Here is a 23,115-nt window from a genome sequence, read left to right on the forward strand (position 1 = left end):
TCCCTTACTGGGGTAGGGATTCCTTCAGTGGCATGCACCACCTTAAGGAGACTCTCCATACATTCCAAAGGAAAGAGGCTTTTGTTTCTTTTGAAATTATCCCTTTCCTCCTCACTGTCACTTTATGAGTCCTTATCCGAAATGGATGGAAATCCCATGTAACTAGTGCCTTCCCCTGGATCCTCCTTTTCCCTGACATGTGATGAGGGAATGGTTTGTGATCCTGACCAAAGAGACGAGGGTCCTCTTGACCACCCACTATCCTGAGAGGACAAGCTATCCTTGGATACTTCCTCTATCTGTGTTGGGGTCTGAGGGATAGCTGCTGTAGTCCTGAATGACTGAATAGTAGCTAACATTTCCTCTTGCATTGATTTGAGAAAATCCTTCATTAGAATTGATGCTTCTTGCCCTGCTAACTTATTAATACAAGTATGGCATAAGGGCTTTAAGTAAGACTTAGACAATCTATCCCCACAATTCCTACACTTTCTAGACATGCTAGTGTTGGTGTTAGAAGGGGGTTTGGCAGGGGCCTCCTGTGCCGTTGGAAGACCTGTGTATAAACACAAGAAGAAAGAAACACACTAGTGTGAAACAGACATTTTCTAGTCTAACACTGCGGCTACTCAGTTCAGGAAAGGACAAGGCATGCCTGTCTCCCAATAGACAGCAGTCGGCCCGCCACCGGTGTAGTCACTTACCCGGTCCGGTCGCCACCTGCGCTGCCGCTTTCTCCTCTATGGGAAGTGCGGACATCCGTGTCTCTTTGGGGTGTTTCAGACCCTCCGTAGCCGGAGATTCTGCCATGAAGTCACATTAACCTGGCGTCTCCTCCACGCTGCGCCTCTTCCGGGTATCGCTCGCTCCTCCTCTTCCGCCCGGAACTTCCGGGCTTCACAGCGAGGCTTGAGGCGCGCTCCTTGGCGGGAAATTCGAAATCCTTACCGCCTAGTGGAGCAATGGAGGAGACTTTCCTGTAGAGACAACAGGACTTCAGGTATTGAGGGACCTTCTCTGTAATGTAAACCGACTACCTGGCATGTTGGCGACCTGCAAGTTCCTGTTTCCAGGATGCAGATAGGGAGGAACCTGCCATTAGGCCGTCCGTACCTGCCTTCCAGGGTTACCTATCAGACAGTCCTTTGCCTTCAGGTCAGAAAAAAAAAACAAACGTTCCGATGTGAGGTTGGAAACACAACTGAACTGAAGCTCAAGGATGTGTGGGACCTTTTTAACAGCTGCAAATTAGTTGTGTTTCCTGTGAGGCGGAGCGACAATCTCTCTCATATGTAGGCCGTCCTGGAAGGGTGAAAGGAGAAAGATACATTTTTAAGGTGTTCCCAAATAAACTGTTTCCTCCTCTAAACTGTTTCCTCCTCTCATTGGGCCATAAAAAACCCAGCAACATGGGTGCAAAACTAGCTCCTATAACCACTCCCATTTGTTTTTTGCTGATAAAAACTTACCGTTAGTGTACCGGTAACGGCCTTTCTCTTCAATCCTTCCAGGACGGCCTACATTTGAGAGATTGTGGCTCCGCCTCACAGGAAACACAACTAATTTGCAGCTGTTTAAAAGGGTCCCACCCATCCTTAGCTTCAGTAATAGAAAAGTAGTTTCCAACCGAACCTTAAGGAATATAGTTATTCAAACAGCTACACATATATACATATACATTTATATATACATATTCTTTAGAACTCACCACCACCTTGGGCGGGAAGTAGGCCGGCCGTCCTGGAAGGATTGAAGAGAAAGGCCGTTACCATTACACTAACGGTAAGTTTTCTCCTTTCATCCTTCCAGGACAGCCTACATTTGAGAGGATGATAAAGGAATCCATACTGGCCTACCTTAGGGCGGGACCACTGCCTGTAAAACCTTTCTGCCAAAGACAAGGTCTTTTTGCGACAGTACTTCCACACGATAGTGCTTTAGGAAGGTATCTTGACTGGACCAGGTGGCAGCATGGCGGATCTGCTCCCAGGATGCTCCGGCTTTTTCGGCCCAGGAAGTTGCCATGCCCCTTGTGGAATGTGCCTTTAGAGTTGTTGGTGTGGGGGTACCTGACACCTTATATGACAAACTAATGGCTTGTTTAATCCACCTAGAGATTGAGGGTTTTGATGCTTGTAAACCCTTCCTTGGTCCAGAATGTAGAACCAACAAGTGACTAGATCTTCTAAAGCCCTTGGTTCTTTCTAGATATGCTAGAAGACATCTTCTTACATCTAAGCAATGGAATTTCTCTTCTTTTGCACACTTAGGTTTCTCACAGAAGGATGGGAGAACCATCTCTTGGTTCCTATGAAAAGATGACACCACCTTGGGCAGGTACAGTGGATCTGGTTTAAGAATCACCCTGTCTTGGAGAATTCTCATAAAGGGTTCTTTTATGGATAAGCTTTGCAAATCTCCCACTCTCCTGGCTGTGGTGATTGCTAACAAAAAAGTTAACTTAATAGACAAAATGTTTAAACTAATTTTGTTTAAGGGTTCAAATGCTTCACTAGATAGTGCCTCTAGTACTAGCGTTAAGTTCCAGGCTGGAACAATAGCTCTGTTAATTGGAGATACCCTTCTCCGAGCCAACAGAAATCTTTTAATTAAAGGTTCTTGGGCTAACCTTTTGTCTAAAAAAACAGAAAGTGCCGCTATCTGTACTTTAAGGGTGTTCACTGCCACCCCCTTATCTACCCCATCCTGTAAAAAATCCAGGATCCTTGGGGTTGAGGCAGAGGAATCCTTCTTCTGACTCTGCCAAGTACAAAATGTCTTCCAGATTTTGGAATAAATTTTTCTAGTTACTGGCTTTCTACTTGAAATGAGGGTCTCAATGACTCTGTCTGAGCATCCTTTTTCTTTTAGTATTTGGCGTTCACGATCCAGACTGTTAATTGAAAAAACTGCGGTCTGGGGTGAATCAGAGGTCCTTGTAGTGACAGGTCTGGAATTTCTGGTAGTTTCCAAAGTACTGTCACTGATAAAGACCCCAGGGTTGCAAATCACGTTCCTTTTGGCCACCCAGGTTTGACTAGGATGAGGCGTGGTTGCGGCCATCCGCTGCGATTCTGCAGAACTCTTGATATTAGGTTCTGTGGGGGAAAGGCATAGGTTAGCCTGAAAGGCCAAGGTTGTGCTAGGGCCTCCAAGCCCAGCATATCCTTCTGTTTTGTCAGAGGGAAGAACTGCTCTACTTTTCGGTTCTGCCGAGTGGAAAACATGTCCACTTCCGGTTGACCAAATTTTTGGACCAGGCGTTGGAAAATTATGGGGTTCCGTTCCCATTCTGCCTGTTTGATGTGATGGTGACTGATTAGTGACCAAATTATTTGTAGGGACAAAGTAACTTTTTCGTCTATGGAGTTCTGTCTCTTGTTCCAAGAGGCTAGGTGAAAGCCTTGGAGGTCTCTTGAATGTAGTTGGGCACAATCTATGGCTGGATTTGGCCCTAGAATCTACATGATCTGTCTCCTGGCGCCTTAGGGACGAGAGCAGATGCTTTTTACTGCTGAGACCACTTCTTTCACCTTTTCCCTTGGGAAAAAGGGTTTTTTGAGTCCGGTATCTATTTTGTACCGTAGACACCCTTGGCCCAGTAGATCTGTTGATTTTATACAAATCAACATATCTTCCAGACACGGGATCAACTTTAGGCCTAGTAGGTACAGGTACTACTACCTTGGCCAAGATTTTTGTAAAGATCCCTGGACTTGCTGCCAAGCAAACAGGAGAAGCTCTGAACTGCCAACGTGCAGTACCCTCTTATGTTACTATGATGAATCTGAGAAATGCTTGATGTTTTCAATAAATCGGAACATGTAGGTAAGCATCTCTTAAATCCAACATTGTCATAAAGACATTTTGGTACAGATTTTATGTGACCGAATAAATGTTCCCCCTGGAGAACTTTTGTTCTTTTCTTGAGGGATAGGTCACTAATATCTTTGATACCAGTTGTGAGACAAACTCCAATTGGTATTCTTCCCAATGAAGAAAGTAGGGACTGGCAGAGATGTTTTCCCATTGGGAAGCAACATGGGTCAGTCTGCCCCCTAATCTGACGCTGGCGTCAGTTAGATTCTTTGGACTTAGGTCCAGGTTTAAGGAACAACAATTTGTCCCCTTGTTTTCCTTTCCCAGGACCACCTTTCTTGGCCCTAAACGGCCTTTTTTGATTCTTGCTTTAGAAGTTCTGAAAGGAATATCTTCCTGATTTGTCCTTTTTCTTAGTGGGAAACTTTTTCCCTTTTTCTGCAGATCTGGACAAGGTATCATCTAGTCCTGAACCGAACAGTAATGAACCTTCAAAGGGTAGAGCACAGAGTCTTACTTTGGAGTTTACATCACCTTCCCAAGCTTTGACCCAGAGCGCCCTTCTGGCAGAATTTATTAATGCTGCTGTTTTAGCAGATGCTACTAATGATTCCACAGCTGCGTCTGCTAGGTAGGATGCAGCTTTACTAATCATGGCCAGGGAATCTATCAGGTCTTGTGATCCTGTCATATTGCGGACACATTTTGAAAGTTCCTTGAGCCAAAAGTCTGTATTCCTGGCCATACAGGTATCAGCTAAGGCTATAGTTGTATTATATGCATTAGAATCCCAGGCTTTACTTAATACGGATTCAATCCTGCGATCCATAGAATCTGTAATATGCCCGGCATTTTCAAAGGATAAATCTGTTCCTTTTGATAATTGTGCCAGGGGAGCATCAAGTTTAGGATTTTTTGTGAATACTTCCAATTCTTGAGGCTCAAAGGGAAACCTTCTTTTCCAGTTTTTTTAATGACTGGTGAATGGGAATGGTTCTGTACTGGGCTTTCCCCAAGCTTTTGTACACTTTGTCTTTGCAGGAAGACTCCTTTGCAGGGGTAGGGATTCCTTCAGTGTCATGTATCACTTTAAGAAGACCCTGCATATATTCCAAGGAAAAACTGAATTTTTGTAAAATCTTACCTGTAAAATTCCTTTCTCTGAGTCCTCCGACAGTCGCCGCCATCTTCATATTCGTCACAATGGAGTATTAGACTTTGCTCCGTAGGAGTAGCTAGGCAACAGAATATGTCAATATTAAAGCTTTTAACATATCCCCACCCCAGGGGGTGGTCCCCTCAGTCTATACCCCCCTGCTTCCTGTTTCCTGCTTCAGTTTCAGTGGAATAGCAGTAGAGTACCTAAACCCCAAAAGAGGGGCGGGGCGGCGACTGTCAGAGGACACAGAGAAAGGAATTTTACAGGTAAGATTTTACAAAAATTCCGTTTTCTCTTACGTCCTCCGACAGTCGCCGCCATCTTCATATTCGTCACAATGGGGACGTCCCAAAGCAGTGCAAACATGAGGGGTGGGAAACGCAGCCACGCCTAAAGGCAACGCAGTCTCCACATCAAGAAAGTAACCTTACCAAAGGAAGGAAACCAGCTGGGCAACACGAGAAAAAATTTGTTAAACGGGAGCAATAACCCAGGAAAAAAACAAATAACCCAGGGATACAAAGAAATCCCAAACAGCCCAAAGGACCAAAACCAGGGACCCTAAGGGACCGCCGCACTAAGAACCTTGCGGCCAAAGGAAGCATCTGCCGATGCTTGAACATCCACTCTGTGGAACAGAGTGAAGGTGTGCACGGTCGACCAAGTCGCCGCCCTACACACCTGGGCCACAGAAGCCCCATGACGACAGGCCCAAGACGTACTCAGAGATCTGGTAGAGTGCGCCCTCACAGGCATAAGGGAAACTTTTCCCCGCAAAGCATAGGCCTGTTCAACGGCCTGTCTGAACCAATTGGCGACGGCAGAAGCCGACGCCGCCACGCCCTTCCGAGGACCCCCGGAAGGACAAACAAAGAATCCGACTTGTGAAAAGATTCAGACGATTTTAGGTAAACCCTAATCGCCATGAACAGCATCCAAGGAGTGCAACACCACCTCCTCCGAATGTTTAGACTTCGCGCAAGGCGAAGGCAAGACAATGTCCTCATTGAGGTGAAATTCCGAAACCCTCTTCGGAAAAAAAGAAGGGTTAGGTCGCAAGACCACCTTAATCAAGTGATTGACCAGATACGGACAATGGCAGGACAGGCTGCCAGCTCCGACACTCTGCGAGCCGAATTGATCGCCACCAAAAAAAGGTGACCTTCTAGGACAACATAGACAATGAGATCTACCCGATCCGTTCAAAAAAGAACCATGTTGTAACACGGACAGAACAAGATTCCAGTCCCAAGGAGGCAGAGGCACCCTCCTAGGAGGGACCAGATGCCCCCGAACAAAAGTGCCAATCAAGGAGATAGATGCCATAGGACGTTGAAAAAAGAACGGCCATCGCAGACACCTGACCCTTGATCATAGCCAGCGCCAAACGCTGTCAACACCCTTTCGAAGGAAGGACAACACCCCAGACACCGACCACGGGCGAGGTGAAGACCCCCTGAACTCACACCAGGCAAAATAGGCCTCCGAAATACGGTAAAAGACCTACCCCGAGGAAAAAATTCCTCGCGTTGATCAAAGTGTGAATGACCTCAGGGGAGAGACCCCTATCCCTCAGGGCCTCGGTTTCAACAGCCAGGCCGGCAAAGCCAGCGACTGCAAGGCAGGATGAAATATCAGCCCTTGAGACCGGAGATCTTCCCGAAGAGGCAGACGCCACGGGTCGTCGACCGCCAAATGCACGAGGTCTGCGTACCAGGACCGGCGAGGCCAGTCCGGTGTCACAAGAATCACTGTGTTTTGGTTCCGAGACCAACCTGCGAAGGAACCTGGGCAGCAATTGAAACGGTGAAAACGCATACATCAGTCGGTACTGATGCCACGGAGCTACCAACGCGTCTGACGCGTCTGCCCGAGGATCGCGCGGCCTTGCCACGAACCTGTACACCTTGCTGTACAGACGAGACGCGAACAGGTCCACCTCCGGAAGACCCCACGTCGCGCACAACATCTGGAGAACACCCGGACGGAGGGGCCATTCCCCCTGGTCCAGGGACTGGCGGCATCAGATAATCCGCCCGCCAGTTCTCCAACCCCTGGAATGTGAACCGCCGATATCGCCGGGACATGCGTCTCGGCCCAAGACAGAATGTCGGCCACTTCCCGAGCCACCCGGGCCCTCTTGGTGTCCCCTTGGCGAATGACGTAAGCCACCGCCGTGGCAATGTCCGTCTGCACCCGAACCGGACAGCCCTGCAGCCTGTCCGGCCAACGTTGAAGGCAGAGAATCATCGCACGCAATTCCAGAATGCTGACCGGAAGGGAGGATTCCCCCTCCGACCAAGTTCCCTGGGTGGACAGAATGCCCAGAACACCACCCCAGCCCGACAGGCTGGCATCCGTGGTGACCACCGTCCATGAGAGAGGACGAAAAGACTTGCCCCTTGACACCGGCGGGGACAGGAGCCACCACAGAAGAACCCTTCTGGTGCGATGACCCAACGAAATCCGGATCCAGAGATCGCGGTCGCCCGTCCCACCTGGACAGGACCTCCGTTTGGAGACCCCGCGTGTGAAACTGGGCGAAGGGAATCGCCTCGAAAGCCGAGACCATCAATCCCAGACATCTCATGCACGTCCGAGTGGACGAGGACGGAGCGTCCCTGAGGGACCTGACTTCCTTCCTGAAGAGTCCTGAGTTTGTCGTCCGGTAGGAAGAACTGCGCCTGGACAGAGTCCAGAACCATTCCCAGGTAAGGGAGACGAACCGATGGGCACAGTGCTGACAGTGGAAAAGTTATCGTCCAACCAAACTCCTGCAGAGACTGCATCGTAACGGACAGAGCCTTCTCCAGACCCTGGCTGGTCGCAGACCGAACCAGAATATCGTCCAGATACCCTAGGACAGAGACGCCCTGGGCTCTCAACAAAGCCAAAACCGGTGCCCGCACCTTGGTGAACACCCGTGGAGCCGAGGCGAGACCAAAGGGCAACGCCACAAATTGGTAGTGATCCTCCGCTATGGCGAATCGAAGGTACCTCTGGTGACCCTCGAAATTCGGGATGTGAAGATACGCATCCTTCAAGTCGATGGAAGCCATGAACTCCCCCGGAACCAGGGCAGCCACCACCGACCGCAGAGATTCCATGCGGAACTTGCGCACCCACACAAAGCGGTTCAGCGCCTTTAAGTCCAGAATCGGACGTACCTTGCCCTCCTTCCCGGGCACGGTGAACAGATTGGAATAGAACCCCCGAAACCTGTCCCGATGAGGCACCGGGACCACCACTCCCTAAGCCCTCAGGTCCTGCACCGCTAGATGCAGATCCCGCAAACGCTCCGGGAACAGTAGAAGATTTGAGGGAAAAAATCTGCGCTCCGGCCTATAGAGAAACTCGATCTCGTAGCCAGATCGAACGATTTCCTGAACCCACCTGTCCTGAACCCGGGACAGCCATGGCTGAAGGAAACCGAGCAAGCGTCCCCCCACCCCAGAGTTGGGTGAGGGCGCCCCTTCAGGCCGCACTGTTGTGGGCCGCTGAACCGGACTGGCCGGACTTTTGCTTACCAGTCCACGGCTTCTTACCGGGAGCCGTCTTAGCCTTGTGGGATTAGGGTAAGAGCGTGCTCTTATGGAATGAAAAAAATGATAAATGTCAGCAGCCAACACAAAATCAACCAACAATGACTCAAATTAATATTAAACCATAAGTGTAGCGCTAAAAGTAATAAATGATCACAACAAATGAAAAATAGTGTCCAAGTAAATGGAAAAACTAATAATCACAATAGTGTGAATTTAAGAAGGGGAGGGTAGTGTCCAAATGATTAAGTCCAAAAGAAAAAATGATATGAAATCAAATCCTAAATCCACATGCGAGATGATCCAAAGGGGAGGGTTTCTTCCCGTGACACCAAGGGTATGTGAAGGAAGGGGCACACCTCTGTGATGAAATAAATGCAGCAGCTTACCAGATTTCCATGGCTGATCAACTTAATGGCTCAGCCTCTCCCAGCTATTTAATCAAGACCACTGAAGATCTGATGTTACGTGGATGCTTATTCAGAAATAGACCACTTCTCAGGATTCATGGAGGGATCAGTGCAGGAAAAACACTCCTCAATATTTCTCATCGATCATAAATTGAAATATGAAAGGAAAAAGAAAGCGAGGCCCATAGCGTGATCCCGTTTAAAAATAACAATCTTATTTAATAAAAAAAGGTACTCACAATGTGACATTTGTATACAGGCATGTAAAAAATGGTTGTACAAGGGATGGATGTGCGGCGTCCCGCAGACTGTCCCAGGCAACAAAGTAGTAAAGGCCGGCGAAAGGTTCAAGGGGCGTGTGGACGTTGCGTCTGGAGTCGCCAACGTTTCGTCTCAATAGACTAAGTCTATTGAGACGAAACGTTGGCGACTCCAGACGCAACGTCCACACGCCCCTTGAACCTTTCGCCGGCCTTTACTACTTTGTTGCCTGGGACAGTCTGCGGGACGCCGCATATCCATCCCTTGTACAACCATTTTTTACATGCCTGTATACAAATGTCACATTGTGAGTACCTTTTTTATTAAATAAGATTGTTATTTTTAAACGGGATCACACTATGGGCCTCGCTTTCTTTTTCCTTTCATATTTCAATTTATGATCGATGAGAAATATTGAGGAGTGTTTTTCCTGCACTGATCCCTCCATGAATCCTGAGAAGTGGTCTATTTCTGAATAAGCATCCACGTAACATCAGATCTTCAGTGGTCTTGATTAAATAGCTGGGAGAGGCTGAGCCATTAAGTTGATCAGCCATGGAAATCTGGTAAGCTGCTGCATTTATTTCATCACAGAGGTGTGCCCCTTCCTTCACATACCCTTGGTGTCACGGGAAGAAACCCTCCCCTTTGGATCATCTCGCATGTGGATTTAGGATTTGATTTCATATCATTTTTTCTTTTGGACTTAATCATTTGGACACTACCCTCCCCTTCTTAAATTCACACTATTGTGATTATTAGTTTTTCCATTCACTTGGACACTATTTTTCATTTGTTGTGATCATTTATTACTTTTAGCGCTACACTTATGGTTTAATAATAAGAGCGTGCTCTTACCACCCGTGATCCCCCTAATTAACGTATCTAGGGACTCACCAAAAAAGGCGAGAACCATCATAGGGCAGATTAGCCAAGGTCTTACGCGAAGATTGGTCCACCGACCAACACTTCAACCAAACCAAAACGGCGAGACAATACCGCCACACCATGTACACGTGCAGCCAACGGAACCATATCCAGGTCCGCATCACACAAATACATGACACCCTGGTGGATTTGATCCACCATATCCAAAGTCGCCTGGAGGGCAGAATCAGCCACCAGGACGCGATTAAGCACCTGCGTCCAGCTCGCGACAGCCTGGGCCGCCATAAGTGAAGCAAATAAAGCTTTCAGCATAGAACCCATAATAGAATAGGCATGACGGGCAAGGGACTCCGTCCGTTTGTCCGTGGCATCCCGGAACACCGGGATATCCTCATCAGGAATCGCAGTGGGCTTATTCAGAACCGCTATCGCGTGATCCACCGGAGGTGGGACACACCAACGCTCAGCAGTAGCGGGCGTAAAAGGATAGCGCAGCTTAAACCTACTTGGTATAGCAAAAGGCTTGCGTATATTACGCCAATGTTCCTTTACAGCGCATTGAAAATCATCAGTGCAGGGAAATACCTGCGATGTTTTGCGTCTTTTCTGCGTCCCATAAGCCGCCAAGGCAGCAGGAGGACAAGGTTCATCCTGTAAACGCAGTGTTTGCTTGATAGAAGCAACCAATTCATCCATGAGTGCAAGCTCTTCAGACGAGCCAGGGGGAGAAATATCAACCCCCTCAACCTCAGCCTCCATTTCTGACCCTACAAGGTCCAGGGAGGAACGGGACCCCGACAAGGAGACCCCAGCAACAGCAGCCCCATCACCAACACCCTCTGAATCAGAGGAAATTGAAAACTCTGGGCCTTTTTGAGGATTGAGCAGCCATCAGCAATTGCACCTGAGTCGCAAGGCTAGCCACAATCGCAGCCAAATCCCCCCCCCCGAGGGGGAAAACCGCAGTCCCCTGGCTTCCCACCAATGTGACAGGAAATTTGCTTTCCTGAGAATCCATGCCCCAAAATGAGTAAAATAAAATGGGTGACCGCCCCTTTAACCACTTAACGACCAGCCACGTAGATCTACGTCGGCTGACTTTGAGTGGTTATACCGGGATGATGCCTCTAGCTAGAGGCATCATCCCGGTACCGTTGTTTGAAGCCGGCGGTCGGCTTTCCGTCGGTAACGATCGATGCGGCTCGGGAGCCGCTCGATCGTTACCCGGGGGGGCGGGAGGGGACGTCCCCCCCCCTCCCGCCGCCTTCCGCGGCTTTGCTCGGGGCTCCCGTCCCACCGGGAGCCCCGAGCACCCAGCCGGCACGTCCGCCGGCTGGATGGAGTCCCGATGAATGCCGGAAACGGCATCGATCGGGTCTCCGATGACGTAACCCGGAGGCGGCGTCCATGACGTCACATCCGGGTTACCGTGCCGCAAAAGGCGGCAGATTTAAAAAACGGCTGTATGCAAAAATGCCGTTTTTGGCGTTTTGCATACAGGGAAGTGTAGTGGAGGGGTTTGGGGTCTTTTAGACCCTCGATCCCTCCATAAAGTGTACCTGTCACACATATTGCTGTCACAAGGGATGTTTACATTGCTTGTGACAGCAATAAAAGTGATCAGATTTTTTTTTTTTTTAAAAAACCTGTAATAAAGTTAAAAAAAAAGAAAAAATAAATAGGAAAAAAAAAAAAAAAAAAATTTAGCCGCCCCCGTCACCGTTAGCTCGCGCACAAAAAAAACGTATACGCAAGTCGAGCCGCAAATGAAATCGCTGTTCAAATCACACATGTGAGGTATCGCCGCGATCGCCAGAGCGTGGGCAATAATTTAAAAAAAAGAGCTACACTCTAACTCAAAACTGGTAACCGTTAAATAAATTTAAAGCGTCGCAGATTGAGATCTCTATTGACCGTAGTTTGTCGCCATCCCACGGGGGGGGGGCGCAATTTTAAACCGTAACATGTTTGGTATCTATTTACTCGGCGTGACATGTTCTTTCACAATATACAAAAAAAATGGGCTAACTTTACTGTTTAGTATTTTTTTAAATTAGTGAAATGTGATTTTTCAAATTTTTTCCAAAAAAATGGCGTTTTAAAGACCGCTGCGCAAATACCGCGTGACAAAAAATTTTGCAATGACCGACATTTTATTCTCCAGAGTCTTTGCTAAAAAAATATATATAATGTTTGGGGGTTCTAAGTAGTTTTCTAGGAAAAAATACTGGTTTTAACTTGTGAACAAAAAGTGTCCGAAATAGGGCTGGGGGTAAAGTGGTTAAATAAGGCGCTGCGAACGTAGCCCACCGCCACACAAGCACACCCACACCAGGGACCCCCACAGGGAGAAGTTATACTCAGGCAAGGATACAGAGAATAGAGGGAAAAAACCTGGAGAGACCGCTGCTGCTGCTGGCCAGATCGGTGCTCCTGTAGAAAAGGAATTGCTGATATTCAGGGCGCTCCATTAAAGCCTATGGGAGGCTACAAGAAAATGGCCGCCATGCATGTGTACCATGCGGCCGGAGCGAGTACAGCCAAAATGGCGCCGTTTGGCGCCGAAACTGCCGCTCCCCCACCTCATGAAGATGGAATAAAAATACACCACATAGTTATAAAGAACATGGTGGACCGCCGCAGTGGCGCTGTAATGTGCCCCAAACATGATAGCATCAAGTTCCACAGCACACAGCCGTTCACACACTCAGACTGACACAGAAGTGCAGCACAGCCCCCCCTCCTTGCAGCCCACAGCATGCAGTGTGAGAGATAGGGAAACATCAATAGTGTGAACACAGGGCAAGGTAACACAGTCCCAGACTGACACCCCCCAGACAGACAGGTCCCCACATGAATACACTTACCTCTTACATGGCGTGGGGGACCCGCACAGGCGAACAAGCCGCTGTACATGAGACAGGGAGAGTCGCATCCAGGACGCAGCAGAAGGTGGGTTGAGAAACCGCACAGCGTCCAGTGAGGTAGCCACCTCACCCTAGCATCCCTGCACGGAACAGGGATGGGTCGTTCAGAAAACTCAGGAGCGGTACCTGACTGAACGCTCGATGGCGGGCTGAGAAGCCACTGACCCACAACCTGCGACCAGGGGAGTCAGCCCGAGACGCAGCCCGCATTATCCTCTTCATCCGAAGATCTAACTATTGCTGGTAAAAATAACAGCTAAAGAAAGAAAGAGAGAAAAAACTCAAATAAAATCAAAAAAGAGAGAAGGCTGAGACAAAATGCCCCAGCATAGAGACATCCAGCTACTCCTGACAAGCTAGACATTGAAACTGAAGCAGGAAACAGGAAGCAGGGGGGTATAGACTGAGGGGACCACCCCCTGGGGTGGGGATATGTTAAAAGCTTTAATATTGACATATTCTGTTGCCTAGCTACTCCTACGGAGCAAAGTCTAATACCCCATTGTGACGAATATGAAGATGGCGGCGACTGTCGGAGGACGTAAGAGAAAAAGATTTTTATCTTTTTCCCCTTCACTGTTACTTTCTGAGTCCTTATCTGAACTTGAAGGGTCTCTAAAATAACTAGAACTTTCTTCTGGATCCTCTTGTTCCCTAACTTGAGTTGAGGGAATGGATAGAGAATCTGCCCAGAGGGATGGGGGTCCTTTTGACCACCCACAGTCTTGGGAGGACACATTATCTTTTGCTCCTTCCTCTGCTGGGACTAGAGGGATAGCTGCTGTAGCCTTAAATGACTGAACAGCAGCTGCCATTTCCTCCTTCATAGATTTAAGAAAATCTTTCATTAGGTCCTGCCCTGCTAACTTATTAATGCAAGTCTGGCATAAGGGCTTTGTGTAAGACTTCTGCATTGCTGCTTTCTCCCCTGTAAGGATTGCGGCCGCTTGTGTCTCTTTCTGGGGCTTCCGCCCTCTCGGAGTCGGAGAGTCAGCCATGGTTGTACCGAGCTCACACCGACCCGGCGTCTCCTCCACGCTGGGTCTCTTCCGGGAATCAGCCGCTCTGCCCCTTCCGCCGGAACTTCCTGTCTCCATAGCGAGGCTTGGGGCTCACCGCTGGCGGGAAATTCGAAAATCCTTACCGCCCAATGAAGCGAATGGAGGAGACTTCCTGCAGAGACAAGCAGGACTTCAGGTATGAGGGACCTTCACCATAAGGCAAACCGCACTACCTAATATGTTTGGCGACCTGAAAGTTCCTTTTCCAAGGACACAGCTAGGGAGGAACCAGCTATTAGGCCGACCGAAGCTGCCTTCCAGGGGTACCCTCTTGGCCAGCTACTTGCCTCAGGTTAGTAAAAAAAAACAAACGTTCCGATGTGAGGTTGGAAACACAACTGAACTGAAGCTAAGGATGGGTGGGACCCTTTTAAACAGCTGCAAATTAGTTGTGTTTCCTGTGAGGCGGAGCCACAATCTCTCAAATGTAGGCCGTCCTGGAAGGATGAAAGGAGAAACCGAATTTTTATAAAATCTTACCGTAAAATTCCTTTCTCCGAGTCCTCCGACAGTTGCCACCTCCTCCAAGTCATCACTATTAGGTATTGACTTCCGCTCCGCACGAGTAGCTAGGCATAAGACTTAGTCAAAAGAACAAAAGCATTTAGCATAGACACACCCATGGGGGCTGTCCCACTGGTCAATACCCCCCTGCAGTGATCCCTCCCAACACAGTTTGGTAGAATAGCAGTAGGTGTACAAGAAAAAACCCCAAAAGAGGGGCGGGGGCAGCGACTATCGGGAGGACTCAGAGAAAGGAATTTTACGGTAAGATTTTACAAAAAATCAGTTTTCTCTTACGTCCTCCGACAGTCGCCGCCTCCTCTAAGTCATCACTATTGGGAGGTCCCAAAGCAGTGTAGACATGAGGGGTGGGAGACGCAACCGTAGAAAAGGCAACGTAGTACCCACATCAGAGAAAGGAACCTTACACGCACAGTAAGAGAACCTTCTGGGCAATAGAAAAAGCTCAACAGGAGCAACAACCCAGGAAAACAAATATCCAGGGGATAAACACCCCAACAGCCAGGGACCCACAAAAAAACAAGGGTACCCTATGGCACTGCTGCACTGAGAACTTTGCGGCCAAAGGAGGCATCAGCTGATGCCAGAACATCAATCTTATAGAATTTGGAAAAGGTGTGCACCGACGACCAAGTCGCAGCCTTGCACACCTGGGCCACCGAAGCCTGATGCCAGTAGGCCCAGGACGTACTCATCGATCTGGTAGAGTGCGCCTTAACAGGGAAGGGTGGAACCCGTTCCTTCAAAGCATAGGCCTGTACAATCGTCTGTCTGATCCATTTGGCAATGGTCGCCGCAGACGCAGCCATGCCCTTCCGAGGTCCCTCAGGAAGGACAAAGAGGGAATCCGATTCCCGAAAGGATTCAGTGGACGACAGGTAAACCCTGATCGCCCTGACAACATCCAAGGAATGCAATGCAATCTCCTTGGGATGTTTGGGCTTCGCACAGAGCGAAGGCAACACAATGTCCTCATTCAGGTGAAAATCAGACACCACTTTAGGAAGAGTTAGGTCGCAAGACCACCATATCCTTATGAACCACCAAGGAGAGCGGCAAGACAACGCCGCCAACTCCGACACCTTCCGAGCCGAAGTGATCGCCACTAAAAAGGCAACCTTCTTAGACAGCAGAGGCAACGATATCTCCCGGATGTTTTCAAAGGGAGAACGCTGTAACACGGACAGAACTAAGTTCAAGTCCCATGGAGGTAAAGGTGCCCTCTGGGGAGGGGCCAAATGCAGCACACCTTGAATAAAGGTGCGAATCAAGGAATGAGACGCCACAGGGCGTTGGAAAAGAATAGCCAGTGCAGATACCTGGCCCTTTATCGTGGCCAGCGCCAGGCGCTGGTCCACACCAGTCTGGAGAAAACCCAACACTCTCGACACCGAGTACGAGCGAGGGGAGAACCCCCTGGACTCACACCAGGCGAAATAAGCTTTCCAGGTACGGTAATAGATTTTACCAGATGAGGCTTTCCTAGCCTTGATTAGAGTAGGAATGACCTCTGGGGAGAGACCCCTGTTTCTAAGGACCTGGTTTTTAACAGCAAGGCCGTTAAAGCCAGCGACTGTAAAGCAGGATGGAAGATCGGTCCCTGAGACAGTAGATCTTCCCGCATTGGCAGCCGCCAAGGAGGCGCTACTGCCAGGTGAACAACGTCGGCGTACCAGGACCGGCGTACCAGGACCGGCGTGGCCATTCCGGCGCTACCAGAATCACCAAGTGCGGTTCCGAGGCTAACCTGCGAAGGAACCTGGACAACAACTGAATCGGAGGAAAGGCATACATCAGACGATACTGATGCCAAGGGGCCACCAACGCATCCGAGGCGTCTGCCACAGGATCGCGCGTTCTTGCCACGAATCTTTCCACCTTGCGATTTAGCCGAGACGCAAACAGATCCACGTCCGCCTGCCAATTCTCCACACCCAGAATGTGAACTGCTGAAATTGCCGGGACATGAGTCTCGGCCCAAGACAGAATGTCGGTCACTTCCCGGAGCCGCCCGGGCACTCCTGGTGCCCCCTTGGTGGTTGATGTAAGCCACCGCGGTAGCATTGTCCGTCTGTACCCAAACAGGACGGCCCCGAAGTCGATCCGACCACCGGAAGACAGAGCTTGATCGCCCTCAATTCCAATATGTTGATCGGAAGGGAGTATTCCTCCCCCGACCAAGTGCCCTGGGCAGACAGGTTGCCCCGGACTCCACCACAGCCCGACAGGCTGGCATCCGTGGTAATCACCATCCAGAGTAACGGACGGAAGTATTTTCCTACTGACACAGCCGGGGACTGGAGCCACCACAGAAGATCCATTCTGGTCCGGCGACTCAATGAGACACTCAGATCCAAGGACTGAGGTAGTCTGTCCCACCTGGCCAGGATCTTCGCTTGAAGAGACCGTGTGTGAAACTGAGCAAAGGGTATCGCCTGGAAGGCCGATACCATCAACCCTAGGGACCGCATGCAGGTCCTGAGTGACGAGGATGGTTTGTCCCTGAGGGACCTGATCTCGTCCTGTAAGGTCCGGAGCTTGTCCTCCGGCAAGAACACCTTTGCCTGAGCAGAGTCCAGGATCATTCCCAGATAGGGAAGATGAACCGAAGGAGACAAGGTCGACTTCTGTGCGTTGATGGTCCATCCGAACTCCTGGAGCGTCTGTACCGTGGTGGACAGATCGCGCAGTAGGTTCTGGCTTGGACTTGACCTTAAGAGGAGATCGTCCAGATATCCCAAGACCGCAATGCCCTGTGCCCTTAGCAGGCCAAGAACAGGCGCCAGCACTTTGGTAAAGACCCTTGGAGCCGAAGCGAGACCAAAAGGTAACGCCACAAACTGATAGTGGTCCTCCGCAATTGCGAACCGAAGGTACCTCTGGTGACCCTCGAAAATGGGGATGTGTAGGTACGCATCCTTCAGGTCTATAGAGGCCAGGAATTCCCCTGGGCTCAGGGAGGCCACCACCGAGCGGAGAGATTCTATACGGAACTTCCGAACGCGCACGAAGCGGTTCAGCGCTTTCAGGTCCAGAATATGACGTACCTTGCCCTCATTTCTGTGCACAGTGAACAGATTGGAATAAAACCCCGAAACCTGTCCCGATGAGGCGCCGGGACAATCACCCCCTGGGTGAGGTCCTGCACCGCTTGATGCAGGTCCCACAGGCGCCCTGGGGTCAAATGAAGATTAGAGGGAAAGAATCTGTCCACTGGCCGGGAAAGGAATTCAATCTTGTACCCTGATCAAATGATTTCCTGAACCCACCTGTCCGGAATTCGGAGCAGCCAAGGTTGGAGGAAACCGCGCAAACGTCCCCCCACCCCTGAAATGGGTGAGGGCGCCCCTTCAGGCAGAGGCGGATTGACCGGCCGCACCGGCATTGCCGGACTTTTGCTTGCCCGCCCAGGGCTTCTTCTGGCTACTTTGGCCCTTGAAGGGCTTGCCCTTGGTTTGATTCCTAAAGGCACGAAAGGACTCTTGAGTGGGTCAAGAGGCGGAACCCCGCTTGCCACGAAAGGACTTGTTCTTCGGGTCCTGGGGCAGCATCGTGCTCTTGCCCCCGTGACTCCTTTTACCAAGGTATCCAACACCTCGCCAAAAAGGGGAGAACCTGCATAGGGAAAATCAGCAACTGTTTTCCGTGATGTCTGATCAGCCGACCAGCTCTTCAGCCAGACCAGTCGACGGTTAAGCACCGCGACACTCGACAGACGTGTGGCCAAAGGGGCCTCATTCAAGGCCGCATCGCACAAATACATGACTCCTTGGTGAATTTGATCCACCATAGCCAGCGTGGCAGGTGGGGCAGAATCAGATGCGAGGTTGCGTCTAAGCACCTTAGTCCAATCCGCCACCGCCTGAGCCACCAGAAGAGACGCGAAAATAGGTTTGAGCAAGGAACCCGCTACCGTGTAGGAATGGCGGGCAAGAGACTCCAACCTCCTGTCCGTGGGATCCTGGAACACCGGGGTGTCCTCAGTGGGAATCAAGGTAGCCTTGTTTAAGATGGCCGCAGTGTGATCCAACTGTGGAGGTAAACACCAGCGCGAGTCCGTAGCCGGCGCAAAACGGATAAAGCAGTTTAAACCAACTAGGTACCGTGAATGGACGTTTTAAATTGCGCCACAGTTCATTCACAGTGTAATGAAATTCAGCGGGGCAGGGAAAAACCTGCGCCGACTTGCGGGTCCTGTGTGTACCAAATGAAGACACAATGCCCCGAGGAGTGGGCTCATCCTCCAAATGTAGTGTTTCATTCACAGAAGAAATCACCTCATCCATAGTCGCGCGTTCTTCAGGCGACCCCGGGGGAGAATCATCAACCCCCTCAGACCCCAGTGGGTCCAGGGTTTGAGCAAGACCCTCAAAAGGGCATGCCCGCCACATCATCTGGATCAGAGGAGATAGATAATCTAGGCCTTTTCCTAGCAGCTCGTTCAGCCATCAGCACCTCCATTTGGGACACTAAAGACACCACTACGGCAGCCAAATCAGGTATAACAGGGGGTACAGTAGGACTAGGGTCCCCCACCAGGGCTGTAGGGAATTTGCTGTCTTGAGACTCCATTGCCCAAGTTATATACAAAAGTGCAATAAAAGGTACTGGCCCTTTAAGATCGCTGCCGAGTGCACAGCCCACCGCTATATGCACAGTGAACACAGACCCCCAAAAGGAGACAAAACTGAGCCAGGAAGGAGAAAACAGAGTTATGGAAGAGACAGTCTGCAGAGCCCCCACAGTGTTACCACACCGATCGCTGCTTCAGAGGAAAAGGAAGTGAGGTCATCAAAGGGGCTGAACTATAAGCTGCAAGAGAATAGGGTTTTGGATCTACTGGAGGTTCGATAGTTGTGTCTGCCACCATCCCAAAAAACTGACTTGAGGCACCACAAATACCACAAACTATAAGCTGCAAGACCCAGGGAAAATGGCTGCCCATAGAACTGAATGTGAGGCTTCGGCAAGATGGCTGCCGAACATGTGCTCGGAACGATCATTCTGCTACACACAAGATGGCGCCAAAACAGCATGCAGTTAAGCCCACAGTGAAGCCAGACATGCTTGTCCACACTTAAAATGGCGGACCGCGCAGTTTTTACCCGTTGCGGCCGCCGCACACAGTCTGCACCCCCAAAACACCGCAGTGACACAGGGGAAGGGGCCCCCAAATCCACACAACACCGCAGCGCATGTAAAAGGAGACCCCCGCAGGGATCGCATCAGGGAGCCCCACACAGGCACAGACATGGGGAATACACAGCAACACAGGACTGCCACCCCAGACAGAGGCCCCACACAGAAAGTACTTACCTGTACCGACGGAGTGGGGTGCCTCTATGAACGGCAAGCCGCTGTCCTCATCTGACCGGAATGCCGTTAGCCAAGGACAGGACACTGCAGCACCGCAGATGTGTCCAGTGAGGTAGCCACCTCACAGGCTGCATCCCTGCTGCAAGCAGGGATGGGTCGTTCATAATGCCAGCACGAACACATGGCTGAACGCTCAATGGCGGGCTGGGGGTCCCTCTGACCCTCTGCCCTGGAGAACCAGGGCGGTCAGTCCGATTCCCAGCTCCGCAAGAATCCATCTTCATCCGAAGATCCGACTAAAACTAAAGCTGACAAAATAAACATCTTGTAAATCAAAGAAAAAAACTGACATTTTCAAAGAAAATCAAAGAAAAAAAGATTAGAAAGGCTGAGACTGTAGCCCCAGCACAGGGAAGCCTAACTACTCCTGATGCTAGGCAGAAACAAACTGAGTTGGGAGGGATCACTGCAGGGGGGTATTGACCAGTGGGACAGCCCCCATGGGTGTGTATGCTGAATGCTTTTGTCCTTTTGACTAAGTCTTATGCCTAGCTACTCCTGCGGAGCGGAAGTCAATACCCAATAGTGATGACTTAGAGGAGGCGGCGACTGTCAGAGGACGTAAGAGAAAATTGATTTTACCAGAAGTAGCTATTTTTTTTTTTTTTACAAAAATCTAGCCACTTAATGAGATTTCCTCAGCATACTCGTGAGTTTGGTGTATAATCTTTAAAGCCCACTTGGTTGCTTCACATGCCTGGCAGTGATGAATTTGCATATAATGATATGACCTCAGCCATAACCTATCAGTTCATCTACTTGTATCTCTTCCAGTTATTGCAATGCATGCTTAGTATCTTTGAGGGATGCTTTGTACCACTGGTGGCAAAAAATGCTTGATGTATTGCCACATCCTAGCTTGTATTGAGTCCATTCACTATAGGCCTTGGTGGTGGATCTTTATTTTTATGTAGTTTAGGTATTGTATATATAAATTGGTATGCGACATAGCTGGAATTCGGTATCTTGCTTCCTTTTTATTTATATGTTTGAGACCCAGATGTACTGTTTTTTTCCAGCTTTTTTTTCCATTTGTACATTGGATTACTTTGTAGTTCTTGGTAAGTATCTTTGTCTCCCAATAGTTTTAGCATATTTTCATATTTATCTATAGATTGTAGCACAATTCCCCCTCCTTTATCTGCAGGTCAGATGACAAATGTCTTTTCTCTGAGTTTTCTAATGCCCGTTTGTATATATCTTGGTTCATCTTTCATTGTAATTTTAAGCTAACTACTGTCTTGTACGACAAGTTTTTTAAAAACTTCTATGCATTTATCTCATTGTCGGATTGAAAATGGATTACGCAAATCACTATAATGTCTCTCGGTTTCTAGGTAAAGAGCATGTCCAGAATATCCAAAAGGGATTTGACAAACATTGCCCATAACAGAGACCCCTCCCATCCAAAGTTTTGGGGATTGCACGATATATTAAACACTGGCAGAGCAGTCACAAAGTGGGGTCCCTTAGCCAGTGGGAATAATCAAAATGTATTTTCATTATGGATACACTCATCCTTGAGGGTTAAATGTAGAGTTCGATCGTAATTGTTAAAGCGATTTATAATAATTTTTTTTCTCTGAGTAATTCGAGATATCTTGGTGTCATCTATTATGACTCCACCTACTACACTATCAAGTTTTTAATATTTTTTTTGGTACATTAAAGTTATTTGGGAACTCAGGTTTTTTTTTGAGATTGTGGTCCACTAGAAAACTCATTGTAGCTCATTTTCCAATTCTCACTCACCCGATATTCATTTTTTTGCACTCTAAGTTTAGTACTTTTTTTTCTCATTTTTTATTATGGCTTGTATCGTCTCGCTATCGTGACCCCGTTGTTTATGAGATCATGGTTTATATACATAGCCTAGTATCCATGATCCTAAGAATTCTTTTAGGTAAAGGGTTTAAGATGTGTCTACATTTTTATAATTTTTCTCTTTAATTTTTTTTTTTTAAGAAAAGCTTTATACAGCTAATTCGTCTGATTCTTCATTATCAATTTATGTTATTTGTTTATGTCCATGCACTGATCATGCGTTTATGCCACTCTTCATTCATATAATTTTGCTTGAATTTAAGCCCCGAGAGCCAATTTAGATTATATCTTGGCTTCCAGTGTGTTTTTGCCCTTATGCTACCTTGACTGATTTTAGTTTGCTATATGATTTTATACTATGCAAGTGCCTACCAGCATTCCTGAACCTGACCAGATTCGGTTTTACACATTTACAGTTTTAGGTCAATCATATATATATATATATATATATATATATATATATATATATATATATATATATTATATGTCAGCATTTATATACATCATGTATCTATAGTATGTTTTTTTTAGCCTGTTATTCCCCCCGGGTGTCAACCATATCTTCATATAGCAATATGAAGCTTTAATACCACCTTACACAGTGTATTCCATGTGATTGTCTGAGAGAGAGACACACAATCACTGGAAGACTTCCCTATTGTTTGTGTATTGGGAGGGAATGTGGATTGTGCCTGTCTCATTGTTAAATGTTAATGACCTCACATTGTTCTGTCTGCCTTAAGATAAGCTTATTATGGGATGTATATATGTACGTGGATTGGCTGCTAAGGGGGAGGGGGGATTGTCCAAGTGTATATCTTTGTGTACACTGTATAGGAGTGTAAAACTGTTTTCAAGGCCTAAACCTGTCAGGGCCTGTTTTCAACAAGGTCCACCTGGGCGCTAACCTTGTGGGGGAAAACTGTATAAAAGTGTGTTTCTTGTTCAATAAAAATGGATTTTTGTAAGATCTTACCGTAAAATCCTTTTCTCTTAAGCTCATTGACAGACGTAGTCCTCCTTGATTAATATCAACTCGGGTTATACTGCCCTCTACAGGAGTAGGACTAGACAGGAAAGAAAACGTTCTGGCCACACCTTAGGGGCAGTCCCAGAGGGTATATCCGCTCACTTCCTGCTACAGGATATCAGTTATGTCACAAAGCAGTGTCAGAGAATTTAACCCAACCCAACTCAAAAACAGAGGGGCGGGTACTACGTCTGTTAATGAGCTTAAGAGAAAAGGATTTTACGGTAAGATCTTACAAAAATCAATTTTTCTCTGTCGTTCATTGACAGACGTAGTCCTCCTTGATTAATATC

This window comes from Pelophylax lessonae, assembly GCF_965119305.1.
Source record: "Pelophylax lessonae genome assembly, chromosome: 7".
Taxonomy (NCBI): Eukaryota; Metazoa; Chordata; class Amphibia; order Anura; family Ranidae; genus Pelophylax; species Pelophylax lessonae.